The sequence below is a fragment of the Mustela putorius genome, unplaced genomic scaffold (assembly GCF_011764305.1).
Source record: "Mustela putorius furo isolate JIRA1106 unplaced genomic scaffold, ASM1176430v1.1 tig00000585_pilon_pilon_pilon, whole genome shotgun sequence".
NCBI lineage: Eukaryota > Metazoa > Chordata > Mammalia > Carnivora > Mustelidae > Mustela > Mustela putorius.
This window is the reverse complement of record NW_025421424.1, coordinates 6,955,691-6,968,165: the sequence shown is the minus strand read 5'-3', so window position 1 is coordinate 6,968,165 and position 12,475 is coordinate 6,955,691. Positions and strand designations below refer to the sequence as shown.

General features: G+C 41.5%; 1 protein-coding gene across 1 annotated transcript in view; it reads right to left on the bottom strand.

Annotated features, from left to right (window-relative positions):
- Window positions 1-11,632, bottom strand: part of DENND2C (DENN domain containing 2C) — an 83,489-nt gene extending 71,857 nt beyond the window's left edge. Inside the window, exon 1 of the mRNA XM_004769860.3 lies at window positions 10,914-11,632. The gene's annotated coding sequence lies outside the window, so the exon portion shown is untranslated. The remainder of the gene's footprint in view (window positions 1-10,913) is intronic.
- Window positions 11,633-12,475: the final 843 nt, after the last annotated feature.

Sequence of the window (12,475 nt, the reverse complement as noted above, 5' to 3'; positions counted from 1 at the left end):
AGAGGGACAGCTCTCCCACTGGGACAGAAGGGAATGAGGAAAGAAAGTAAGGACGCAGGTGTACTTATAGAAGGTGGAAGGGCCGTGCACGGATGAACTTCCCTCACCCTGAAGGCTGCCGTCTCCCCTCTGAAGTAACAGGTGAGATTATCTGGTAAGAGTCAAGTGAGAGAGGGAAAACCCCAGCGCAGGGGAGGTTTTAAGATAGGCTCGGTGCAGAAAAAAGAAGCAAGAATCTACAGGTTCCCTAAGCAGAGTTTTTAAAAAAGCAGAGTCAGGAACTAAACCTTTAAGAACAGGAAACATGATTAGGATCTGTAAACGAGTAGAAATGACAAAATCAGGCAATGAGTGGCCAAAAGACTAGTGAGGGCTGACAGGATCAGGATAATGTGGATCACAGGTGATCATGGGAGGGAAAATGTCCTAGAAAGAAAAGGAAGAGGCACATCAGTATCTTAGGAGTAGGGAGCCTGAAGACTGAGAGGGGTCCTCATTCTTGATGAGAGGGCATTAATGAATGGTGTCAAAAGGACAGTAAGGACAGATGACAGCTAGCTAGATGACAATCAGTGAGCAAATGGAGCAGTGATGAACACAACAGCTATCGTAAAGCCAGTGAGACAAATAAAAACACAAGGGGCAAGTCATTTCAAACACAATGTTTTAAAGCTGGGGAAAAAAACCTATACATCTTTAAAAATTGTGGCCAAAAAAAAAAAAAAAAAAAAAAAAAGAAGGATAAATACATGGAAAACGGTTTGGGGAAAGTTAAGTCTTATGGAAGAAAAAAGCTTAGGAGTCCAAGAAGGATGGCAGCTCTCACAGAAGTGGGAGAAACACGAGAAGGTATGTATAATGAAGACTCAGACCAAGTCATGAAAAGTTTCTCACACCAAGTCAGTGAAGCTTGCTCATGGTGTACTAGGTCTCAATCTATGAAAAGAAAATGCCTGACTATTTTAGAGAAAAGACCTGGCTACTTGAGGTTAAAATCTTGAAGAGCTACTCAAGCTACTCAACAAGATGCACAGTTCAGAGATAAGTGGCTGGATAGCTGATTGGAGTTGGATGGCATGATTCCTAGAGGGTCCGGCTTATCTGATTCTTCACCTCCCTGTAAAGCTGGGCACAAGAATGAACAAAATAAGCTGGGGCCAGAAACAGGAAAACTAGTGATTCACTCCACTCAGGGGTATGCCTTGCTTCTTGGGGTGCATAATGGAAGATCAGTGGAGAAAGCAAGCTGGTGATATGATGAGGGCAAAACTGAAGTCTCAGGCACTGGGTGAAGGAGAGGCCTGTTTGTGGGGAGAAACTGGGCTTGAGGGAATCAAAAAACACAAGGAAAGTAGGAACATGTAATATCCACAGAGGAGGGGATAGAGCGGGCAATCATAATTTTTCTGGGGAGGAATGGAAAGACAAAAAGGGACCATCAAAGGGCAGGAACAGCAGAAGTATACATTGGTCTGGTTTTATAAAACATGCCCACACCATCACCAAGATTCTTGAGCCGGCTTAGTGAGTGAGGACTGCCCAGCGAGTCAAGTCCCTCCTCTTGCACTACAGGCCAGTGTTTCATGAACTGTCCTAACCAAACCCATGGCAAGAAATACATTTGTTGTCAAAATACACACATCTGAAACAGAAGTTGCACAAAATAATTACCCTTACTACATATGATAAAACATAAAGTTAACATCAAATATTATGTTCCCATGATGCAAATATACTTAAAATTCTAAAATAAACAATATAAAAATTAAAATGAGAAGAGATTCAGTGTAATGCAATAGGTGACCTTTCTTGTTCATAAATTAATTCCAGTTCTGAAAAACACAAAGACAATGCTACGTACTTATCAGGTTCACTATAGAGTCTTTTATTCTTTTGTTTTAAATTGGGTCAGGGTGGAAAATCCTAGTTGAAACAATAAGTTGGTGTGAATGGCAAAAGTAGTACTACATTCTTTCTACTTTGCAATGGAAAGTCTCTGGTCTTAATACAAAATATAAGCAATGTCATATAATCATTCTTCACAGTAAATGAAGAACTAAACCACAAAAATCCATTTTCTTGGCAAATTAAAAGCATGGTACAACTTATAATATCAGTGATCCCATCACTTTGGACTGTGATATCTGTACCAGACTACAGCCACCTTATCAGCATTAATAAAACATCCCATAATGGTATGGAATGAGGTATGTCATCACTAAGAGATGAAATTATAATTTTCAGCTGATTTATCATCAAAAAGTCATAAACATAACATCCATGCATTCTACTTTTTTAGTGTTTTATTTATTGAGACAGAGAGCGTGAGCATGGGGTGGGGAGGGGCAGACAAAAAAGGGAGAAGCGGGCTCTCTGCTGAGCAGGGACTCGATCCCAGGACCCTGAGATCATGACTGAGCTGAAGGCAGGCACCTAACCAACTGAGCCACCCAGGGGCCCCCCATCCATGCATTCTAGATGAATATTTTTTCCCAAGAGGCATGTAGCCATTTCTGTTTTGAAATTAAAACAACAATGAATCTTTACCAGGAATGGTCCTTGAATAAAAAGGAACCTGAGATAATTTTACTTTTTTTGTCTTTGAAAATATTTGAAAAGGCTTACTGAAAAACCCAGTATACTGTGTTTCTAAAAGTCTTTTTAAAGAGTTTTAGCTTTCATCTGCAACATTAATACAAATACAAAGACATTAATACAAAAACCTGTCATTATAGTCAGGTTTTGCACATTTGATAAACCTGTATTTTAAATAATCTTCATTAAAAGTCTTAGGCTCTTTCTCAATTCACTATTTTCTCAACATTTTTATACTTCCAAATGCAGCTATTGAACATGTTTCTGGATCCTTACTTCATGCTTTCTTCTAATAGCTAAACAATAAATTTTACAGGCAAACTGATCTAATTTACTTTTAAATTACAATTACTAGGGGCACCTGGGTGGCTCATTCCATTAAACGTCTGCCTTGGAGTCAGGTCATGACCCCGAGGTCCTGGAATCAAGCCTGGGAGCAGGGAGCCCGCTTCTCCTTCCTCTGCCCTTCTGCCCTGCTCGTGCACTCTCTCTCTCTCTTGATTAGACAGCAGGTCACCACTTTCACACACAGCCAAGACGATTTTGCGACATTTTGCCTGACCTTGAATTATGCTAATTGGATTGAACTATGCAATGATAACCACTGCATCGTGATCCTGTGCAAATGGACCATCACTTTAATTCACATAATGTTGCTCTTTTGTTCCTTGCTAGCCCTTACCATGGAGGTAGGGGCCAGGGAAAGGGGAGTTTGCAGTCAACACTGTTGCAGAGCAGGCTGTGGCCTTTCCTCCCAGCAGGTCCTATTATCACTGGCTTCAATAGGCTCTATAGAGTATCAAAGAATACAGATAAATATTTAAATATAAAATTATGCTTCATATTGCCAAGTAACCAATTCAAACATATCTTAGATAGCTGGAGATTTTTGTTTTTTTCACTCCAGTGGAAAAAAGAAAGACAAAAACAACAACAAACCACATCTCTTTTAAGTTGCTGTAAGAATAACACACACTCGGGACACCTGGGTGGCTCAGTGGGTTAAAGCCTCTGCTTTCAGCTCAGGTCATGATCCCAGGGTCCTGGGATCGAGCCCCACATCGGGCTCTTTGCTCAGCAGGGATCCTGCTTCCTCCTCTCTCTCTGCCTGCCTCTCTGCCTACTTGTGATCTCTGTCAAATAAATAAATAAAATCTTAAAAAAAAAAATAACACACACTCATCCATCTCTCTTAATTTTAATATCCATGCAAAAAACCCCATACATATGCCATTTCTATCAATTTAAACTTTGAAGGAAGACTAATAGTTTTCTTCCATGTTCTCTGTTGTAAACATTTATCACTGTGATAAAAACCTTGAAAGTCAGAAATCTAACTTAAAAAAAAAAGCATAAATAATAACCTTTAACTAATATAAGTGGCTTAATATTGCCTAAACTGAATGCTAAAAAGTCTGCTTTCAGGCTACTACTCAGGAGTCTAAGACTTCTAAGGAAAAATATATTGACTTTCCTTCTCAAAAACAGGGGGTACAAGAGAAACATCTGGAAGAGCCAGATGTGAAGTCAGTCCTTTCCATTTCCTTCTCTTGTATCACCAACAGTTACTTAATCCTTCAATCTTACAATCTCCTATAATGCCGATAAAGTGAAGAAAAACTTCATGTTTTCTTTTCCTTAGGATAAAAATTACTCATTGAAGTCAGAGAGGAAAAAGACAGAAAAGATTCCATCCTGTCTAATCCTCTGGGAACCAGTGCAGGACACTCCTTCAAGTTTTAGTCTTTTTTTTTCATTTAGTTTTCAATGTCCCCACTTTCACTGAGGCAAACAGATCACTGCCAAACATTTTTTATTAATTATTTTTATTAACATATATTGTATTATTAGCCCCAGGGGTACAGGTCTGTGAATCATCAGGCTTACACAAGTCACAGCACTCACCATAGCACATACCCTTCCCAATGTCCATAGCTCGACCACCCTCTCCCTAACCTCAAACATATTTTTGATCCTGACATTGTACAAGTTAATCTATTTCTCAGTTTCCAAAACAATAAAGGGAGTATTTTCCACCTATTTTATATGAGAAATGGGAGGATGAATTTGAAAATTTTCATACGTTTTTAGCAGGAGGTGCAACTTCGAAGAACTTTTATTTTTACTTTTATTTAAATTTAGTTAGCCAACATATAGTACATCATTAGTCTCAGATGTAGTAAAGAACTTTTTAAAATTTTTCATATTTATTTATTTATTTATTTATTTTTCATTGAGAGAGAGAACACAAGCAGGCAGAGTGGCAGGCAGAGGCAGAGCGGGAAGCAGGCTCCCTGCTGAGCAAGAACCCTGATATGGGACTTGATCCCAGGACTCTGGGATCATGACCTGAGCCAAAGGCAGCAGCTTAACCAACTGAGCCACCCACGTGCCCCAGGAACTTTTTTTTTAAACTAAACTTACAGATCTAAGTACTTCAATAAACATCCCATATGATAGAATCAACCAAATGTGGCCCACCACCTGTTTTTATATAGCCCCTGAGCAGACTGGTTTTTATTTTTTAAATGGTTGAGAAAATAATCAAAAAGTATAATATTCTGTGACATGTGAAAATAATATGAAATTCAAATTTCAGTGTCCACAAATAAACTTTAACTGGAACACAGCCCATGCTCTTTCACTGAAGTATGACAAGGCTCTTCCGGCAGGACTGAGGGCTGATAGAGATTGATGGTCCACAGAGTCTAAAATATTTACTTGCTAGCCCTTTACAGAACGTTTGCACTCCCTGCCTTAGGAGACCATACATTTATTTGAATAATACTACAAATTAGGAAAACATTTTTGAAAGTCCATTTTTGAAAATGCTTTCATAGCTATAACATATTCTTTTGACTCTTCTCAATGGTGGCAAACCTTCACTCTTTGATTATGAGTATGAATTCTGGAGATGGTTAAGCCACCTGGAGACAAAGTTGAGTAAGACTGGTTATCAAGATGAATCAACCAACAAACATGTATTAATAATCTATATATTTACCAGAAGCGAAGATCTCTTCTGGAAAAAAGCATTCTCTGACTACCAATCATGTGAGGGTATAGTAATTTGTTTTCATAGCTCTGATTCAAGATAAATAGGCTGTATATGCATGGAAATTGAAAGTACAGAGGTGGGGGACACCTGACAGCTCAGTCAGTTTAGTGTCGGACCCTTCATCTCAGCTCAGGTCTTGATCTCAGTCCTGAGTCCAACAACAAAAAAATTAAGTACAGAGGAGGAAAAAAATAAAACTAGAAGATCTACTTTCTTGTGTGGCTGGGAATATGCTATAAAGTTTTTTTTTTTTTTTTTTACAAAGAGGAACTCCAATAGTATTTCGGGCAATATACTTTTGGAACAAATGAGTGACTCCCAAATAAAATTTTATTTTATTCACTTTTTATTTATTTTTATAATTTATTTTGAAGTAATTTCTACACCCAACATGGGGCCTGAACTCACAACCCTGAGATTAAGAGTTGCGTGCTCCACCAACTGAACCAGCCAGGCACCCCCACCCTCAAAAAAAGTTTAAAAGAACAGGATTCACTGGGTTGTAAAAGTTGCTTAACCTTCAGTTAAAGCCCATCTTATTGATTTATAATCACAAGTTATAAGACAAAATTAGCATCAATCAATCAATCAATCAATCAGTAATCCCTTCCACTCATACAAAGCAAACCATTTATCCCCGGCCCTCTTCTCTTCTAGTTCCATATGCTCTTCCTGAGCAATTCCGTCTGCTCTTAAGCCTTCAATTACCACTTACTTGCTAACTCTGCAATCTGAATCACCAATCTCAGCCTCCCTCCTGAGACTGGTGGCTCTGGACCCTCCTCTGGCAACTCCACCTGAAGTGTCCAAGACACTTCAAACTCAACATGCTCTAAATGAAACAATGCTCTTCCTCCCACATTAGAAAGAAAGAAAGAAAGAAAGAAAGAAAGAAAGAAAGAAAGAAAACAAAAAACGAAAACCACCAACAACAGAACAAGCTCCTCTATCCAGTTTCCCAAGCTAAAAAATGAAGTCATTTACTTTTCTGTTCACCTTCAAAGCCAATCACGTTTTAAGCCCTGTAAATTCTACATCTTCATTATCCTGTCCTCTCCTCTTCACCTCTGTTACGTTTTTCCCACTCCAGGCCCTTACCCTCTCTTATCTGGACTATTTCAATACTGTTAGCCTTCTAACTTATCTCTCTACGTTTTACCTCTCTCCGTCCAATCGAGCCTCTGTCCCATGCAGCTACGTTATCTGTCTTCACTACCTAAAATCCCCCACTGGCTCTCCATTGTCTTTAGAATTGAGTCCAAAGTTCTAGCATGATCCACAAGCTCTTTACTGTGTGGCACCAGCAGACTTCTTTTTTCTCTTTCTGAGTCATAACTTTTTACTTACCTACCTCCATACGTTCTTCTGTAACACATCATGCATTTCAAAGTATTAAAACTACCTTTAATACCACATTCTATAGTGAACAATTTTGCCAAACTGGATAAACCTTCATTATTCCAAATGAGAGGCACTGAAACCCCATGCTTACCTCATTTCTAGCAATTTCAGTGATCCTAACCTGGTTAGCAGTCAAGTTCAGAAATGTTCTTTTGCCAGTTTATTTCCAAGCACCATGCCCTTTAGCCCAGCCTCTTATCTCCATACACTCTAACCTTTATTTCTTTTTAAATAGACATTAAGATTTTTAAAAATTAATTGATTGGTTAATTTTTGAGAGAGAGAGAGAGAGACAGAGTGAGAGAGCAGGAGTGGGGGGTGGGGTAGAGAGAGAGAGAGAGAGAGAGAGAAGCAGACTCCCTCCTGAGCAGGGAACCCAACATGGGACTGGATCCCAGGAGCCTGGGATCATGACCTGGGCCAAGGGCAGACATTTAACCAACTGAGCTACTGAGGGGCCCACACTCTGACCTTTAGTCAATAAACTACAACATATTCCTCACAAATACCATATACTTTCACGTAATATTTCTGTTTTCATCCACATCTTCTGTTTCCTTCCCCAACTCAGTTAACTCCTATCCTTTTCTCAAAGCCAGATTCAAATATGATATCTTCTCTCTAATCTTCCTTCTTCCCCTCATCATTGTCCCCGCTGAATTCTATCTCTATCTCTGTTACAACTCTTATCACACTGAAATTGGAGGGACTTATTTACATGTCTGGTCATTAGCTTCTTGCCACCAGGAGAGCATTTTCTTTTCTTAAAGCTAACATTTAACTTACCGTCTGAGAACAGACATTTTAAACTTCTTATTGAAAAATAACCACCTCTTCTATTATGAAGATAATGCCATAATTGCAGTAACTGAGCGATGGAGAGTTTAGAAACAAGAAGAATCCCATCATTCATGGGGGGGTGCTCTTATATACAAAGTATAATTAAATTGTAGCTTGGACAAACCTCCATCCACATCTTGCAATAGCAGTTTCTTTTTCTTTATGTCTCTTTCTTTCCTTCTTTTTGAAGAAGTTCTTTACAGAACTCTCCTAAACACACCTTGCGTTTTATCGGTATTTCACTCACAGAATATGAAACTCCATACAATGCAAAAGTTAGGATTAGGATTTTTGGAGTTTGCCTGGTCTGCATGCTAGCCTTCCTGCCTAGGCTCTTTCATAGGGGATTATTCCACCTCTGTATCTCTTAATGAGGACCCAGAAATAACGACAACCCTCATGGTGCTGTGGTAAGGACTCAATAAACTCGTGCACATAAAATATTTGGAACACTGCCTGGTTGAGAAGAGGTCCCAATAAATGCTGACTGATGTTATGACCAGTTTTAAAAACAGTTTTCTTGCTACTTATTTTAGCCAACTCGGTAGTGTTAACCTCCCAGAAAGAAGGAATTGTATTCTACTCATACACAAATTCGATGGAAGTACTAAAACTGTGCCATGAAATATAATAGGTGCTCAATAAATAATGTGACTGTAAGGCTTCAGACCTCCAAGAGGAACAAACTATAAGTTATAGCAAAATTTATACATAGAGTACGTATTTAAAATAATACTTTAAGTATTTTCAAAACACCTATCTTCCACTGAACTGCTTAAACGTAAAACTTTTAAAGCAAGGGCGCCTGGGTGGCTCAGTGGGTTGGGCCACTGCCTTCGGCTCTGGTCCTGATCTCAGGGTCCTGGGATCGAGTCCCACATCAGGCTCTCTGCTCAGCAGGGGACCTGCTTCCCTTCCCCTCTCTCTGCCTGCTTCTCTGCCTACTTGTGATCTCTGTCAAATAAATAAATAAAATCTTAAAAAAAAAAACTTTTGGGGCACCTGGGTGGCTCAGTGGGTTAAAGCCTCTGCCTTCAACTCAGGTCATGATCCCAGGGTCCTGGAATCGAGCCCCACGTTGGGCTCTCTGCTCAGCAGAGAGCTTGCTTCTCTCTCTCTGCCTGCCTCTCTGCCTACTTGTGATCTCTGTCAAATAAAAAAAAATAAAATCTTTAAAAAAAAAAAACTTTTAAAGCAATACAAAAATTGTATTCATTAGAAACTTTACCTCTACTCCATTTGACTTGCTCTTAGTATCCAGTGGTCTAAAATTCTTGTGTATAAGACAGATCATTTAAAATACAATTTCCAGGGGCACCTGGGTGGCTTAGTGGGTTAGGGTCCTTGCCTTTGGCTAAGATCATGATTGCAGGGTCCTGGGATTGAGGCCTGCATTGGGCTCTCTGCTCAGCAGGGAGCCTGCTTCCCTTCCTCTTTCTCTCCACCTACTTGTGATCTCTGTCAAATAAATAAATAAAATCTTAAAAAAAAAAAAAAAACTCAATTTCCAGGTTTAGAAAACTCTCTTTTCACATCAAAACAACTAACATTCTTCCTTTATATCTGTATTTTAAAAAATCTATTGCCACAGTTAATATTAAAAACAACAACCAACAACAACAAGAAAGGCCAAGAGACACAATTACTACATTTCCTGGTTTCTGCCTGGGAAACTACTTCAGAACACGCCTACAAGTATCCCCAGTAAAAAAGTCTGCTGGTTACAAACTGCTATTCTTTTTTATTTCCATTCTCCCTCTAAAACCCCACATACATTCATATACCAATAGAAAAGAATGCACATGTCTATAATAAAGGTCGTACAAAAAAATACAGCTACATATTAATTTTGTTTTGAAGGACTAAAAATTTACTAAGTTTTTACTAAAAGCAGATGAAAGTCTAGATCTGAAGCAATACTCCCAGCTTACTTTACCAGGTAACTTAAACTCTATTTACTTAAAGCAAAAAAGTACATTATTTGATTGGTACTGAACTTCATGATAAATAATGCAGTAACAATATGTAGATAATATGTTCTATTCTAGAAAAATTTATTGATCAGTTAAAAAAGTGGACCACACTTCAAACAATACTGATTTTGTTGGGGTGGGGGGAACTTAAACAATTTATTTACTAAGTAAACAGAGATTTAGGACTTTATCTAAAACACTGGAGGTGAATCACTAGCTTCGGGGTAAAGGCTTACAGAGTGCCTACTATGTGCCCGGCATTTAGTAGTTGCTTTACAGAATATGCTTAACGCTGGTGCACAAATTACAATACCTAACATTTACAGACTACTCTCACTCATCTCCTTTGACCTTCAGACTACCCCTAAGCATGAACATCCCAGATTTACAGCTAAGGAAACAGAGGCCCAGAAAAGTCGATTTGACCGAGGTATCACATGTGTTCTGTGGGTCCTGGCCGAGACTCCAGCCCTTGACTCATTATCTAATCATCATCTGCTATACTCTTACTCAAAAGTTCTTAGATGTTGCGTTGTCCAATTTTAACATCAAAATCCTACTGGACAACTTTCAATGCTGTGCTCATTAGATTCTGTTATGAATCAAAACACACAAAAAGCAAGAACGTTTAAAAGTCCCATCTTCTGAGCCTGTCGACGTTCAAGCTCCCTGGCCAGCCCCCGAGGGCGACAGCCCCGCGCTTCCTCCGCGACGGGGCGCTCCCTCTCCCTGCCCTAAGACTGCCCAGCGCCCAACGCTCCCGGTCCCCGAGGTGAGTGGCGGGGACATGCCCCGCCCGCCCCCTCCACAGCCGCCCGGCCTACGAGCTGGGCTCCCAGGGCTCATCGTCGCGTCGCGGGGCGCAGGGTCCCGACAACTCGCGCGTCCCTCGGGGCCAGGGAGGAGCTCAGACTGCGGAGCCGACACCTCCGCCGGCCCGCTCCCGCACTGCCAGCCGGGCTTCGGACGCCCAGCATGCGACGTCCACTGCCACGAGGAACCGAGGCCCCCTCCTCCCAGCCCGCCCCGGATCGCCCCGCGCCTACCTGCCCCGGGTCTCCACGCCGCCCCCGCAGCCGGGCTGCGAAGCTGTCGGGCTCTCCGCCGACGCGCCAGGTCTCGGCGCTCTCACTCCCGGTTGGCTCCGTCCCGCCCCCGCAGGCCCTACGAAGGCCCCGCCCCCGGCCGGCAGCGGCCCCACCCCCGCCCGGCAAATCTCGGTTCTTATTGGCTCCTCTTCCCACCCTTCACGCTAGGGCCCGCCCCCGGCACCGCCCGAAAACCGTCGAGAAGGGAATAGCTCCTGTTGGAGTCAGCCTCTGGGCTAGAACGTTGCCCCAGAAGTTGGTGGCCCGGATTCCGGCCAAGGCCTGTAGCCGATGTCCCATTGCAGTTGCCGTGCCTGCGGTCCTACTGGCCCCACGGTGATGGGCCTGAATTTTACATGAAGGTTGACTCTTCCTAGTTTAAGCGAGGAATCCAGATGGCATCTCCCTCAAGGAAAGCATGAAATTCTCTTGCCACTGCATTTGCAGTCCGGTGCCAACTTGAAACGTAGACAGATGCAAATAACGCTCCGAACACCTGAGGTTTGAAGTCCCAGAGCAGGGTGCCTTTGATACTCCCAGTGCCTGAGGTCGGCCCCCACGCCCTGTTGTGACACACATGCCTAAGCCCTACGCCTGCAACACGCTCGTACTCAGGTATGTGCGTGGCGCTGTGCCTACTGCGAGCGGCAGCCCAGTTTCACTAAGGCTGCGAGTCGGGATGAGTTGAGCCTGTTTCCCAGCACTCGCTAAACACCCCAACCCACCTCGTCCCTCCCCATTCCACCCCACCCCACCCCACCCCGCCCCAGCCTCTTGGGTCTGATGACCAAAATCTTCCCACATCTGTTCGCAGAGAGGTACCAAAATAGAAGACTGCCAGAAAGAGAAGTGTTTGGTTACACATCACAGATGACTGTCACAGCCAATTTAGTCAAGGCAGTGAAAGCTGCATATCCCACACCGTTGTGAAACCGCGAGCTGTGGACAAACAGGAATTACCTTTTATGGTGGGGAAAAAAAAATAACGACAAGACATTTAAAAAATCGTGTCTTGGTGAGGAAATAAATGTCAATATTGTTTGCATACATTTTGAATGGCGATCTTCATGGATTACCCCTCTCACCTTCCCCCAAATCTTTCTTTATTTAGAAAACTTCCCAAGCAGTTGTCTAAGACGAAATTTTAAGCTAGAACAGCATGATTTTACAACTTATTTCAAATTCAAATTGATTTCAGAGTCCAAACTTTGCATTCAAGAAGATTATTTGGCAAAATGACGCCGACTGAATTCCAAGTACCAGATAGGAAACCAAACCTGGCAAGGGTTCTGTGTCTGTAATAAAGGAATTAACATGTATGTATTCTACTGCCCTCTCATGGGTAAGATGGAAATATAACTAATGCTAGTAAATGCCTTTTAAGTTTGAGAATAGAATGTTTAGTTTAGCAATCTGTATTATTTTAATGACATGGAGAACAAAGTAAAATAAAATCAGGTTCTCTAAGGGACTTACAAATACTCAGCAAACAGAAATTCAACCTCAGAAATCAAGGAGAG